Source organism: Euprymna scolopes, chromosome 23, assembly GCF_053919585.1.
Source record: "Euprymna scolopes isolate OS-2025 chromosome 23, ASM5391958v1, whole genome shotgun sequence".
Taxonomy (NCBI): Eukaryota; Metazoa; Mollusca; class Cephalopoda; order Sepiida; family Sepiolidae; genus Euprymna; species Euprymna scolopes.
Genome location: NC_136504.1, coordinates 103249805 through 103260284, shown reverse-complemented (window position 1 = coordinate 103260284; position 10480 = coordinate 103249805). Strand labels below are relative to the sequence as shown.

Below are 10480 nucleotides of genomic sequence, written 5' to 3'. Positions count from 1 at the left end.
AAATGAAGACTGCAATTATTTTTTCTCATCTAAATATTAAAATATTGAGATAAATAAAATAATACTTATTTTATCTGTGATATTCAAAAAATAAATCGACCCCGTTTCGAAATGATTTCTTTTTAAATTTATCTCCTAAGTTTTGTTTTATGCGAATCTGCTTTTCCGTTCGCCATCTTGAATTTTAGTTCGGCTCTTAAGTCAGTTACATTTGAAAAATTGTTTCGGTTATAAAAGCAAATAAAGTCAGTCGAAAACAGATTATACACAAGAAGTAAGTATTATTATATAAATTTTGTATAAGGCTTTAGCGTATTTGCAGAATACGTTAAAAATAAAGAAGATAACTACATTTACAAAGCGAATAATCATAATGAAAATTGCGTTTTGTTTTGTTTTCAATCGTGATTAAAAAATTAGGAAAACGACAATTCCTTTATTTTTACCTAAAAATATTTAGAATTTTGAATGAGGTGGACAAATTTTAAACTGTTTAGATTTTTAAGTTAAAAAAATGGTCAAATAAAACAAAAACAAAAAAAAATCCACGCTTGGAACTTTCAAGAGAAAATAATCAACTTCCAAAATTAACGCTGAGTTTTGTCTGGATCATGAGTACAGAAATTTATTTAACTAAATAGATTTAGGCTTTGGTTTACATTGGCCTCCCTGTTGTTCTGCGAGACTGTGAAAATGGCGGTGTATGCGAAAAAATCGTCCAGGGCAATGTTTTAAGTCAAAAGTCAATGTAAATGAAAAAATTAGGTACGGGCAAAATGAATGCCGATGCTCAAAATGTTCAAACATTTTGACCCTTCCCTTTACTTAAAAATTCACCAAAATTCAGGAAATTAGCCAATTTTAATGAAATTTTCAGTATTTATCAAATAATGATCGCGGAATACAATGAACTAATTACTTTTATTTAAATCTTAGTGAAAATGTATTATTTTGTTTAAACAAAAAATACCTTTACTAAAGTTATGGTTTTCAGTAGTAAATAAAAAACGCAAGAATTTATTTTTGCTTTTTTTTATGTAAATAAAGCATCGTAATTTGTAACAATAAAATAAAAATAAAATAATTTTTACAAGAACATCACAAAAAACCCTGAAGTCCGTATTAATGAATTCAATATAACTCGAAGAAAAATTTATTTCTCGAACTACCAACATTATCATTGAATTAAGCATTATTTATTTAACATTTTAACAAAAAAAATTATAATTGCAAAAATTATTTCTACTTTTTCTACGCATTTTTAACGTAATCTTTACATGTAAGATTCTAATATTTCCATTGCACACAATAACGTATGATTATCAACGTAAAATACTGTTCATATAATCTTCGAAAATAAAGTAAAAAAAAAATTAAATTGAAAAACAGGAACATAGAAAAATAATTTAATTAAAAAATGGCAAAAATTATACGAACGTTCCATGTCGGTAAGTACGGATGCGCAGAGTTGAAAAGAAAACCAGTCTGTTTTGCCCACCCTCCTCCTCCTCCTCTTTTCAACTACCCGCCTGTTTGTGTTTATCAACTTTAAATTTCACGTAAACATTATGATAAATTTTAATGTAAGTCTGTATTTTTTTTAGTGTGTAATTTTTTCAATGATTATAAATTGTTTTCTTAACCAATTGTAATTCTGTATTAATATTAATGAATAATGGTGCTAACTTTTTTTTTTCAAAGAATAAATTGTCAGTAGTATAATTAATGAATTTAATTAACTTTTATGCATAAGGAAGGAGGGTCTGCTACTAAAAAAAAAAGTCACTCAGTATGCCGGAATAATGTTTAATAAAGACATAAATTATGTCTAATTTGTCCTTCCATACATATTTGAATTTTGCTGCAAGTTTTTTTTTTGATACGATGAACAAGTTTCGTTCCTATCAGTGATACATTTTTGGATAATTATTACTTTTTTAGCAAAAGTTAAGTACATTTATTGTATTAATTCATTATCTTAAGATTTTAACTTAATACTTAATTTGGAAATAATTCCAGAAAACTCATATTTTTCTTGCTAGAAAAATGTAAACGCGATTTTTGTCATAATAAATTTTTACATGAAATCTAGGGTTTTTCAGATTTAAGATAAATTATTCCATGTATTTTTTTATTTAACACACTTTTTTCTTTGAGAAATTAACTTTAAACTATAATTTTTCAAATACAATAAAAAGTACTCGAAAATTTAAAAAGTTATTATGATTAACCGGCGTTAAAAACCATGCCCCCCCTACCAAAGCAGTCATTAATTATCCGTACGTAGAAAAAATAAATTTTAATAAAAAAAACGAGGTGTGTTTTTTTTTTCACTTACGTTACAGATTTTATTTGAACTTCTTAAATTTTTACATACTTATAAAAGATCCAGAAAGTCTATTTTTAATATAATTTTTTGTAATTTATTGAACAAAACGTTTGTACTTTTTTTACATTTCCCATGTATTTTAATCAGGCATTATAAAAAAAAAAGTATCCAATACATGAGTGGCAAAGTGACAAATGAAAAAAAACATCTTTATATATATATATATATATATATATATATATATATATATATATATATATATATATATATATATATATATATATATATATATATATATATATCTTTTTTTCCAAAAAAGCCGATTGAAAAAATTTCATTTCCAAAAAAACAATTGGAAAAATCTTTAAATCTTTCATCATATATTTTGGTTGAATAAATTTTAAAATTTTATTTTTCTGTTTGTAAAAGTTTGTTAAAAAGTTCAAAAAAAGTTTGTAATGTAAATGAAAAAAACATCTTGTTTTATTTTATTAAAAATAAAACTAACATTGACATTTGACCTAAAATATTGTTGAGGACGAATTTTTCGTATATACCGCCATGTTCACACTCTCACAGAACAACAGGGAGGCTAAGGTAACTAAAGCCTAGATTTAAAATAAGAATCTATTAATTTGTGTACATTTTCAGTGTACCAAATTCTTTTCATTATTATGAGTATTTGCTTAATAAGTGTACTTATCTCCCTTGCATTAACTATTCATTCAAATCTGCCTCTTGTTTTTAAAATTAAAATTTTTGCTTAGTAATTATCTCCCTTGCATTTGTGACTATTGTCCACTTATCTTTTTTCAGTCAACTTTATTGCTAAGTGAAACACGCAGCCATTTGCTGAAATTTCAATTCTTTAAAAAAAATCTTTACAGTTTCTATGAGAGAAAATAGACACCAGATACCTAGTATTAGCTTCTAACGAACCTTCTATGTTTCTTTTTTTTTCTGATAAGTTCAAGCAGACGAAAGCTATTATATGAAGGAAAGTTTTCCAGTTTTATATTTTTAATTTTTATCTCGGGCATGCAGCTAAGTTTTATATAAAAAAATATATATATATAAGAGAGGCGATGCTTATGTTGGGTGAGTCCATCCGTCAGGGGATAAAGGAACCAATATGAGTGAAGCATAGCAAATGGTATTATGGTCAAGGAGGTCGGAGGTGGTTTAAAACCTATAAAACAGGTTCTTCCATTTCCTCCCAAGTCAAATTCTCAGTTCATGGTGACTAGACTAGGCCATTTGACTAGCTCCGGCAAGCATTTTTCATACTGTTGTTACTAGACCTGGTTAGGGGGTCGCTAAAAGAGTATTTCTTTTTTGCAACACTAACATTTGCCTGCCCGCCTTGGAGTGTCACCTTTCAGCCCATTTTTTTTCCGTCAGTTTTATGCCCTGGTCTAATTTGTGGAGTCAGGATTTCGCCCATTTAAAGCAGGTTTGGTCATCGTCAACAATTATTCATTTATTACTATACTTTTTAATGCAGTTAATTTTTTGGTCTTTAGTTATGTCGAGAAAAATTATTATTTTTTGTATGTTGCAACAATTCTTATGCCCATCACCAATCACAAAAGTTTTATCTCACATAAATCAAATCAATCAATTCATTTGAAATTGAAAAAAGTTTACCTATTCTGAATATTAAAAAACAGGAAAATCAGTGAATTAAATTAAAAGTGTAGTATCAGTTTTGATACTTTATTTTATCTTTTTTGCACTCAGTCAGTGAAGAAGACATCTTTCTAGACTGAACCCATTTTTTATTTTTGTTCTAATTCAGAGTGATGCTTTTGGTGAACTGCATTTTCCTTACATTAAAAAATAACATCCTTGTGTCTATATCTGCTCTTGACAATATGTAAATATTTGTTTAATTTTTATTTTTCAATTACGCTATTTTGTATTTTGTTGAACGTTAGTTTTTGATAGATAGAAAGGTTTGAGTTTTTCATAATGGAGTTTTCATAAGTGGATGTTATGTTTATTAATTTTAAGATAAAAATTGGTTATTTGTATTATTTGGATTTTTCAGACTACTGTTCTCATCTTGAATGTCATTTTCACAACGTTTTGGTCGATGTAACCTCCAACTTTCTTCATGTGTATCTTGTCAAACTTGGGAATGTTTTTGTCAAACTCGGGAATTTGGACCAAATTTTATTTCATGGGGACAGCATACTCTTGTTTCATCAGCCATAGACGCACTAAGTAATTTGCAATTGTATTTTTAGGTTGCCCACACTAAGAAGAATTGAACTTCCAAGCTTCAGGAGAATATTAATTTTACAATTGATATTTTAAAGTACTCTAACCACTGTGCCGCAGGTGCTTGCAAGCAGTTCTAATACGAATTTTGGGAGCCTAAAACATTTTTTTTATTTTTAGTTGTACTTGTCATTATTTATTACTAACTAGTAGAACCCATAGAAATTTCACGGTAGTTAAAAACATCATCATATAAACAAACAATAGAACGTCCTTCAATAGAATAATCAGTGCAATATTTGTTCTGATCAAACTTTGAATTATAAAATAGATATTTTTATGGACAAATATGGAGAACTGCTTGAGATATGTTATTACAAAAAATAGAACTAAACACTAGCTGTTCATAAATAACTTATTATTATTGCGATCTGCAACCACCAACAATAAATAACTTGTAAATATTGTGATCTTACAATAAATAACTAATAAATATTGTGATCTGTACCGACCAGACACTGGCTGGTGATAACTAACTTATCAGTATTCTAATTTGCGCTAACCAAAAACTGGCTGGCGATAATTAACTTATTAGTATTGTGAGCTGCACCCGCTAGCCAGTGTAATGTGTATCCAGATAGTAAGTAATTTTACATTATAATCTGTACTGATCAGGCACTGGCTAGTAATAAAAAAAAAAATTAATATCGTGATCTGTACCGACCAAACACTGGCTAGCAATAAATAACTTAGTATTGTGAATAACACCAACCAGACACTGACTGGCGATAACTAACTTATTAGTATTGCGATCGGCACCCACCAGATATTGGCTGGCGAAAACTAACTTATTACTGCGATCTGTACTGACCATACACTGGTTAGAGAAAACTAACTTATTACTGTGATCTGTACTGACCATACACTGTTTAGAGAAAGCTAACTTATTACTTCTGTGATCTGCACCCACCAGACTCTTGATGGCAATAGATAACTTTTTAGTATTTTAATCTGCACTGAGAAGACACTTGTTGGCAATGAATAACTTATTGTGATCTGCAGCGAGGAAGACACTTGTTGGCGATAAATAACTTCTTGTAATCTGCACCAACCAAAGAATGGCTGGTGATAACTAAGTTATTAGTAAGATTTATACTTATTAGACACTGGCTGGCTATAACTAACTAAATATTGTGATCTGCAACATTAGCTGTCGATAAGTAATTTATTAGTATTGTGATCTGCACTGACCGGACACTGGCTGAAGACAACTAACTTTTTATTGTGACCTGCAATAAACAAGCACTGGCTAGCGATAAGTAACTTATTAGTATTGTGATCTACACAGAATACACACTGGCTGGTGATAAGTAACTTATTTTTGTGATCTGCAACAGACACTGGCTGGTGATAACAAATTTAATGTTATCTGCACCAACCATACACTGGCTGGCAATAAGTAATTTATTAGTATTGTGATCTGCACTAAAAAAATACTGGCTGGCCATATTTAATTTATTAGTATAGTTATCAACACTAGCAAAACACTAGTTGGTGTTAATAACTTGTTATTACTGTGATCTGTATGACGAGACACTGGCTGGCGATATATAAGGTAGTAGTACTGTTATCTGCACCCACCATGCACTGGATGACAATAAATAACTTATTCGCATTGTGATCTGAATCAGCCAAACACTAACTGGCAATAACTAAGTTACTAATATTGTTATCTGCACCAAACAAAACCTGGCTGGCCATAATTAACTTAATAGTATTGTTATCAGCACCGAACAAAAACTGACTGTCATAGCTGGTGGTAACTAAAAACCCGTTTCACAGCAGATATTCTAACTGTAATCTCTTAACATATATACCATTCATTGGACAAAGCAGGGGAGGGTAGCTCTAAATATATCTAAGGCTCTTGACAGGGTATAGCATGAAGGTCTTCTCAGGAAAATCAGATCATACTGGACGAATACTTAACATAATTAAATCCTTCTTAGATAAGAGAAAAATTCAGGTTGTCCTCGACGGTCTTACATCTAAACAATATAGAGTATTTTTGTCATATTTGGGCTGGTGCATCTGCTACTAGTCTCTCGCTCCTAGACAAGGTCCAAAAAAGAGTCTCCAACCTGATAGGTCCTGAACTGTCATCTAAGCTTCAGCCTCTGTCCCATCAACAAAATGTTGCCTGTTCTACAAGTATTTTAATGGGGAATGCTCTGACAAACTACAAGCACTTGTCCCCCCACAATATAAATACCCTCGACAAACCCGACAAGCAGCTAAATCCCACCCCTACACAGTAGAGATCCCTAGATGTAAGAGAGCTTACTACTCCAGTAGTTTCTTCCCCAGAACCGCTCGACTTTGGAATTCCCTTCTGGGTCCCTGCTTCCCCAACTTTACTGGCATGCAGAATTTCAAGTGTAACGTGAACCAACATCTTGCTGCCTAACTCCCTACATAGTACCCCAGTAGCTCATGTCCCTGATAGTACCCCCCTACACCAAAGTGGCAATATGCCTTGTTTGGGGGTGAAAATGTAATAAAAAAAATTAAAAAATTATTATGATCTGCACCTACCAAACATTGGCTGGCGATAAGCATCTCATAAGTATTGTCATTGACACAGACCACACTCTGGTTGGCGATAAGTAACTTATTGTGACCTTCACCCACCAGACATTTGCTGTTGACAAGTAACTTATTAATATTGTGATCCGCACCGATGAAACACTGGTTGACAATAACTAACATATTATTTCTATGTGAATCCAGCAAACACTGGCTGTCGATAAATAATTTATTAGTATTGTGATCTGTACCCACCTTACACTGGTTGGCAATAAATAACTTTTTAATATTGTGATCTGCACTGACCAGACACTGGCTGGCGATAACCAACTTTTTAATATTGTGATCTACACCCACTAGACACTGGTTGGCTATTAATAACTTAGTTTTTGATCTGCACTCACCAGACACTGACTAGAGATAACTAACATGCATATGAAACATTATTTTATTGGGCAGAACGGAATTCAGCATAATAACAGTTGGTATGATTTGGAATATCCCATTTGTATTTTAGGGGATGTTCAGGATTATAATGGTTGAAGTGGATAAACATATAGATTATTTTATTACTATATATATTACTGTATATTAATAAATGTATATATATTTATATATTAATGTTTTATTACTTAATGCTGTACATATTATCTATTATTTATAATTAATAGTTGCCATATCATGTTAAATTCTATACTAGGTCCTCATAGTAATTGATTGTCGCCCAGCATATGTGCTGCTTCTTTGATACCCAACTTTTCAATCTCTTTACAGACTACAGCTTTTTGATGTTCTTTTAACCATATGTTTAGTGGACGACATGTCTCACCTTTGTAGATTTTTCCACATTTATATGGGAGTTCATATGCGCAGTTCTTGGTCATGACTTTTTTTTGTAAGGGGCTTGACTCACACAAGCTTTTCCTGGAGAGTTGCATCACTTCTAAATACTGTCCTGGGGTCATTCATAAAAAGCAGAGGGTTGACTCTTGTTTGGCTTTTATTGGCGTCCCTGGCTTAGATTGTAGGCATTATGAATGGTTTTAGAATACTGTCCTTATTACATATTCTTTGTCGTGTTTTCCAACAAGCCCGCCTTGGATGGTATAAAAACTAGTGAGTTTCTGACTGATGTCCTTTGCGGTCTGGTCCAGATTACTTGGCGCTGATGTCATGCTTTCTGAATGCTTGTTTTGCTTGAAGGTTTCTCTTAAACTTTTCATCCCTTCTTGATATACATTGCTGTTACTACATATAACTTTTTAATAATAATTATGAGTGGATGTTATGCATGTGCTAAGTTTGCTTTATTATCTGCTTAAAGGACTGTATATAAAAAGACAAAGTCTCATTCTAACTTTTAAAAAACAACCTTATTGATTATCTTCATCTTAATTGACCCCTGGTCTAAAGGCCCATGTTTGTTGTGGTATGTCACATGTGGGGTATATGGTTAGAAAAGAAGAAGAAAAAAAGAAACGTACTGGGCGTATCTGCATCGCTCTTTGGGAAAGAAGAAGGAAAGGATGGCCAGTGCATTTGTATATACAAAGGGTATCTTGGGAAGGCAGAACATGATGGGAGAAGCTATTTTTTTTTCCTGTCTCTTTCTTCTTTTTTCTAGATAGGAGGATATAAAAGCTGGGGAAAAATTCCCTGGTGGCACAGAGAGAAACGAGTCATGAATATCTTCTCTTGAAAAGAATTTCGTATTGCTGACATTCAGATTGTGCGGTGTGACATTGGTGGCGAGAGGCCAGGTGTGGTCGATTGGAAAAGAAGAGGGCAGAAACGTGCTGTCGTCGAGAGAGTGACTCACTCCTTCCCAAACCCCAGAACCAAATCCTGATTGTAATCCTAGAAGTTTGGAGATTGGTTAGAGCTCCATGAAATGTTTTTTCCGTACATAAGGCTGAAGAGAATGAATTGTCGTTGTGTAATCATTTTATGAAGTTTGTAATTTATCTCTTGTTTGTTTCATAATTTATTACAGATTATAAGACGTTTCTGGAAATGTTGGTTTATCTGCCGATTTTGAAAATTGTTTTAAAAAATACTGAAATCATTTTAGTTTTTCAATAACAGTGACATATTATTACTTTTACTAGATGTTGGATTCTATGTTTTATTGTTATTTCTTCTTGTTATTTATTATTACTACTACTGTTACTCTCCTTTTGTTATTATTAAGAATTTTTATTACTTTTGGCTGTGGTTGAATGTAGGCTTGTGTCCAGGAAAATCATATAAAGACCAGTTATCCTTCACGTTGTTGATGTTGTTATTAACTTTTATTTTTCTTTCGAGTATGGCAGAAAAAACTCTGTAGTTATCTTTTAGATCCTTAGCCATGTGTCCGAAAGGGAGTTTCTCTGTGATCCTTCCAAACTTTGTGTTTTTAACCTTATTTACATTTTCAAAATGAATTAAGTCCAGGAAGACTGATAGAAGACGAAAAATATTTATTCAATTCTATCTTCATTAAAATTAGCTGACTAGTGTAGAAGGGGGGAAGGCAAATCTTATATTCTCATTTTCATACTTTCAAAGGCCGTAAATGACCAAGTTATTCCTGATTCTCTCTTCTCTGATCTTGATCACATAGTGAAATGGGGAAGAGATGGCTGATTAGTTTTAATGCATCTAAAACCAAGCTTCTATCTTTCCATCATCAATGCTCTGATTCCTATCTGGCATCAATCATAACGAATGGCTCTCGTCTTGAGAAGGCTCCATGTTTTGAGAAACTTCTGTCTTACCTTTATTCCTGATCTGAGATGGAACCTGTACCTCAGATCCATTGCCAAGAATTCTGGCAAAATGGTTGGATTGTTTTACTGCTCCAGTAGATATATCACTGCTGATAAAATTTTCTACCTATATTAGAGCCAAGTATGTCAAAGGATTGAGTACTGTTGCCACATTTGAACCGAAGCTGCTAGAAGCAGCTTATCTTGGTTTGACAGGGTTTAAAATAGACTTTGTAGCCTAGTGAGGGATGCCCTTTTCTCTTCCCTGCAACCTGTTTCCCCCAGAAGAGACGTCGCAAGCCTGTCTCTGCTTTATCATTGAAAATTCATGGCAAGTCCTCGTCTGAACTTCAATCTGTGGTCCTCCCTGGCCTGATTTTCACGAAAAACCCTCATCTAGCTGAAACCACTATCAATAATTTCCCCCACTCTTTATTTTTTTTTTTTTTTTTTTTTATTACATTTTCACCCCAAACAAGGCAAATTGCCACTTTGGTGTAGGGGGCTACTATCAGGGGCAACAACTACTGGGGTACTATGTAGGGATTTGGGCAGCAAGGTGTCGGTTCACGTTACACTTGAACTTCTGCAC

At 32.4% G+C, this 10480-nt stretch overlaps 1 long non-coding RNA gene across 1 annotated transcript in view; it reads left to right on the top strand.

The window, feature by feature from the left end:
- The first annotated feature begins 204 nt into the window (after positions 1 to 204).
- The window catches only part of LOC145246084 (uncharacterized), a 69348-nt gene continuing 59072 nt past the window's right edge, over positions 205 to 10480 (top strand). Inside the window, exon 1 of the long non-coding RNA XR_013863075.1 lies at positions 205 to 274. This is a non-coding gene — a long non-coding RNA (uncharacterized LOC145246084). The remainder of the gene's footprint in view (positions 275 to 10480) is intronic.